Source organism: Camellia sinensis, chromosome 12, assembly GCF_055761805.1.
Source record: "Camellia sinensis isolate YWXY chromosome 12, ASM5576180v1, whole genome shotgun sequence".
Lineage (NCBI taxonomy): Eukaryota > Viridiplantae > Streptophyta > Magnoliopsida > Ericales > Theaceae > Camellia > Camellia sinensis.
The window spans coordinates 138,394,196-138,399,775 of record NC_138972.1 but is presented as its reverse complement, the minus strand read 5'-3'; the positions used below and the strand labels follow the sequence as shown (position 1 = coordinate 138,399,775).

The following is a 5,580-nucleotide window of genomic DNA, read 5'->3' as shown; positions in this document are numbered from 1 at the left end:
CATTAGTATAGGATATTCAATTAGGTTTTGTTTTTGAATATATTGATTTAAAAGCTAAAATTTTTTGACAGACAGTTCTAATTTTATAGAACTCTTACCATCCAATGGATAGTCACACTTAACAGAAAATGAAACTCATACTAGAATCACTTAAAGCTATAAATTACATCAAATTGATACATGTTTTCCTCTTTTTCTATTTTGATGGGAGAAAGTGTTAGGGAATCCATAACATCTAACCAAGATGGGTGAAGTGAAAACACATAAATGAACAAATGCACAAGAAAGATACATCACATGCACACACGAAGAACACAAGATTTACACAGTTCACCCCAATCTAGGGCTACCTTCACACTTACAATTTTCACTATGATCAGAAAGGTTACAAGAGATTACAAGAAATAGTTGTCTTCCCTCAACTGCAATACATAGAAAATTAGGGGAACAGGTCACAAGTGTGGAAAGGCATGAGTGGTTAGTGTTCAGTACTTATCAACTAAGAAGCACGGAACACTACTAATAAGGTCACGGACACACACTCCTCAAACATATGTCCGATACTCTTTTTCAATGTCCATAATGTCCGATACTCTTTTTCATTGTCCATAATTAAAAATTTTTAAAAAAAAAATCTTAATTTCAGACACGTACCCAACATTCATTTTGCTTTCCATTACTTCTTAGCCATGTCTATCACTAGAAAATAAATATGAGACCAACACTTCTTGGGAATTTTCTAACACATGATTTTCAAAATTTGAGAATTTGACATAAATATTTTATACCTTTAAAAAAAATGTATAGTCATTAAGAATATATCCTATAGAAGTTTCACATAAAATCAAATGAAAAATCAAAAAGATACATACATGTATTAGTAGATCACGTAGGAAGATATGAGAAATGTTGCAATTATATATGTTTGTTGTAGTTTGTTTGATTTTTAACTATTATGATCCAGTAGTCTAAAAATTCATGTAAGACAGTTAGATACAAGATTTACTTAGTATCTATTATTAAGTGAAGGCCTCATTTGCTACAGTGAAGCCTTTGCTCTCCTCATGTCACGTGGCAGTAGTTTTTATTTTATTTTTTAAAAAGATATAGAAAGAGGTGGCTTGAACCCATGACCATGGGATTAAGGCAAGAGGACTCATACCACTTAAGTTAGGTATACATTATAATATTAATTTCATTATTATTTTTTTTTATTCTTACTTATTTGAATTGCGCATGCCACCCGCTAGTAAAGTAATTTTTAATTTTGTATGTATCATGAACATATATAAACTATACAATAGAATATGTTCCTAGATAATATAATATCAAGATATAATTATTTGTGGCTTGTCTGAACTATATCCATGTCCTACTTTTTTAGAATTCGCCGTTAACGTATCTGTGTCATGTCGTGTCTTATTTGTGTCTCATGTCCATGTCTATGCTTCATAGCTTATCAAGATCCACACTACCCCAATAGAAAGGCAGGAGTAAGGTGTTCAAACCCTTCAAAAGTCTAAGAATTCCTTATAAAAAAAAATATAAAAAAAAAAGAACATCAATAAAAGAAAACAAAGGTAATTTTTTTGACAGATTGCTTAAGTCAGGCCTATCACATTTGCTTTTCAATTTTTTGAAATTTCTAGCTTTGGCAAAGGGAGGCAGAAAGCTTAAGGCAACAGTTAAACTACTTGCAAGAAAGCCACAGGTATAATCACCTTTTTCTTTGTCTTATTTTCAATAAATATGATCACACATAAAATGTGCGATCAATGATCACATGTAAACCATAAAATTGCCAAAATTGTATTACATTGCATGTGCAAAAACAAAATATTATATGCTTATTATACATTTTTAACATGTCAATATCAAACCACATTTATGCTTAGTCGCAGCATGATGTAGTACAGCTTTAGAAAACTTGGAATACTGCAATCTACAATTGGAATTTATGGTGGGTTTGGGACAAGGAAAGCTTCTACGTATAGGGTCTACAAGGGTAGAAGAAAGGTTGTACGGTATGGGATTGAAAGGGACTGAGATTAGGTTGCTTTCAACACTAACAACCTAAGAAATATGGGCGCTTCTATGGAGGAAGCGTGTCATGCAGACATGACACTGTGAAGACACTCCTAAAAGCGATCATGTCCAACACTTCTTTAACATGTCGTAATTAAAAATTTTAAATTCATAATATCAGACACTTCTCAGACTCTTCGGCAACACTTCTTGAACCCTCTGAACACGACCTATGTGATGAATCTCTCCATGGTAATAATGTCCATGTTGTGCCTTGTCGGTGTCACATGTCAATGTCTATGCTACTTAGATAATAGCTCACAGAAGTTTCATAAAAGGTGTTCCAAAATCTTGGGAAAATATTTGCAAGTTTTGATGTTAAATTAAAGGCTATTGGCTAAGGGAAAGGGTTAAAGCTCATAGTTGATTGGAAACACTACTAGTTCTACCCTAGTATTCTACATTTTAGAACAAATGTTCCAGAAATGGTACATTTCCATTCCAAAACACAAGACAAGACACAAAAATTTAGTGATCTGATAATTTTTTCCCATTTATTGCCTTAGTATTTTCTTATGAGAAAAACACGAGTTATAATGAATGAATATCTTGAAAGAGTGAAGTTCTACCAAGCAAAAGATCTAAAGAAAAGGATCCATATCGCACCAATAGGCTCATCCTCTGTTATCAGAATCTTATGATTCGTGATTCGATTTACAATTCGATTTACATTTTTTGTAAAATCGATACGAATCTATTTTGGAAGTAAATTTCTAGTGAATCGCAAGATTCACAATCGATTCACGATTCGAGTCACTTTTTACGATTCATGCAATTCTTGAAATTATCAAGTCCGATATATTTTTTACTTTTTATTTCTCTATCTTCTTATTGAAAATGACATAATACAACTTTTAATAGCATTTAGTACCAAAATAACCAATATATGTACCTGATTTGTTATTATTTTAGTAATCATAGAGTTTTTAATAGGATCCAATCAAATTTCGTCAGACCTAATAACCTTTATTCTTTTTTTTTTCTTTAAATAATCATAATATATCTTCTAAAGATGTTTAAGATTAAAATAACCTATACCATGAATTATCTATTACTATTTTATCAAATTAAATATAATTGCATATTACATGGACGACGTCAATTACACATTTGCAAATATTTTAGACTTTAAAATAAAATATCATAAATAATGTTTTCTTATTATTTGGTCATTGTTACTTGGAAAAAGTATGTATGCTTATTGTCCAAATATTAATATCATTGTCAGATTGTTGTTATTTTGGAAATTGAGAGTTTTTCTTTGTTTACTGGCTTTATTAAGAATGGTTGAAAAAAAATATCTAAAAAAGGAAAAATGTAAGATAGTGATCTTACATAGAAACCTTTGTTAATTTCTTACCTATTAAACTACATGATCATCATTCAAAACAACATTTTTATTGATTTAAATCTAAATATTTCATATTCATAAGATATATTTCACATCCAAGTGTGTAGATATATTTTTCCAAATAATTTAGAAAAAGTGACCGAACCTTTACAATTCACGATTCAATTCGATTTACGATTCGAATCCCGATTTGACAACTATAGGGTCAACTTGTATAGGAGATATAGAAATGTGCTTTTAAATAATTAATTTGACCATGAGAAAATTTCAAAGGTATGTAAACATGCATTTTTACATTTGATTAAATGTACAATTGCTAGTTGATAATCAGTCTCACACTTGGAGGTGGATTAATCCATTCCACTAATGTGATCTACATAAGCATACCCTCATGTTCTATATTATGAACCATGTTCTCACTCTTCCAAATGATTGACATTCCAAGTAACATTGATTATAATGTTTCCTCTTATTATACTACTTAATGTGTAGATACAGTAAAAAAAATACTACAAGCATTTAAAGAATCACCATTTATAACACATGGACTTCAAACTAATAGCAGTTGAAAACTTTAAATTGGTTGACTTCTGGCTTTATCCTTCGTGCACAAACAAGTGAAAAGACGATGCAATAAAGTATAAAGTCCTTGTGCATCACAAAATAAAATATTTTGTGTATAACCATTTGAGGACACACCCATAGAATCCCAGAACTTCACCTACACTTCCACTGTGATAATAATTTCAGAAAATTGACGGGAGAAGAACTTTCGGATTTGAGTGTGGAAGATCTGGAAAATCTGGAAGGCCAATTGGAAACGAGCTTGAAGGGTATCCGAACAAAAAAGGTACAAAAAATTTAGATGCTATGCAATTTATTATTCAGTGATATTCAAGTTACAAAATACAAAACACTTATGTGATCCTTATTTGGTTTTTGACTTCTGTAGCACCAAATTTTAACTGATGAAATACAAGAATTAAACCACCAGGTCTTCTCAAAATTTTAGCACAAGTAGTACCAGTTTCGTTTAGGGGCCGATTTTACTTCAGTGTAGCTAACTTCAACTGATTCCACTGCAGGGAGTTATTAGTCATCAAGAAAATATGAAATTGTATAAGGAGGTTAATGTCCTGCGACGAGAAAATGCAGAATTACATAAAAAGGTACCGACTGCTTGTATTGACTTTAAATATTTATTTAAAATAACGAACTTACATACTTGATTTTATTTACAAATTCATCCAATGTGAAAGTTGTTCTCTACAAAGCCTAAGAATTTCTGTTTCAGGCTTATGGAGCAAATGACATAAACAGAAGTTCCTTCAAACCATATGGTTGCAGCAATGGATATGACTTACATGTACCTATACAACTGCAGCTAAGCCAACCGCAACAAACACACAATGAAACACCAGAAACGCAAGGAATCTAGGGTAATCTTTCTGCTAGGTACTCTGAAGAATTAAATCAGAAACTAACAGTACCAGATCATATTCTTTTAACATTAATTCTGTCACATCTTCTTCCAAATCGCAGATGATTACAACTGCCTTAACAAAGCAGACAGACAACTGTGGAGAATATAGTCAATTTTCATCAACTACTTGCCCCGGAGTGACAAAAATCATTGTTTGCAAACAAGATTGTGTGTAAGATAGTGGAAAATAGACATTCAGTATAAACATCATCAATTTCGTAATGATATGGTACTTGGATTAAACTTAAGATTGTTGTGGTAAGATCAATCACCTTGTGGTATGATCAATCACCCACCAACTTAATGTAACAATTAGAAATAATGAGAAGTTATTTCAGGGTCCAGGTAAAATTTTAGATGTTTTATTATCAAGATTTTTAAAATAGACATTTTGACCCCCACCAATTCAATGCTGAATTTTCCATACTTAATTTTCAGTTTTATCAAGCAGCCTCTAAAATGATTAGAAAGTTAGGGATGATTAGTTAGGATTCTTTAGGCTTATTTCTTATTACAATTGAAAACATTTAGACATTACACAATAGGATTATGGCTTACGAAAATAAGGCCATGAGTTTAAATATTAACAATAACATTTTTCACCAAAAGAATAAAATTGTTTTCTTTTTAGTCTAATCACCCTCGCCGATTCTAAAAGCGC

General features: G+C 31.3%; 1 long non-coding RNA gene across 1 annotated transcript; it reads left to right on the top strand.

Annotated features, from left to right (window-relative positions):
• The first annotated feature begins 4,730 nt into the window (after window positions 1-4,730).
• Window positions 4,731-5,259, top strand: LOC145804827 (uncharacterized). Its single transcript, XR_014347335.1, has 2 exons — window positions 4,731-4,875; window positions 4,979-5,259. It is a non-coding gene; the product is annotated as an uncharacterized LOC145804827 (long non-coding RNA).
• The last annotated feature ends 321 nt before the right edge of the window (window positions 5,260-5,580 follow it).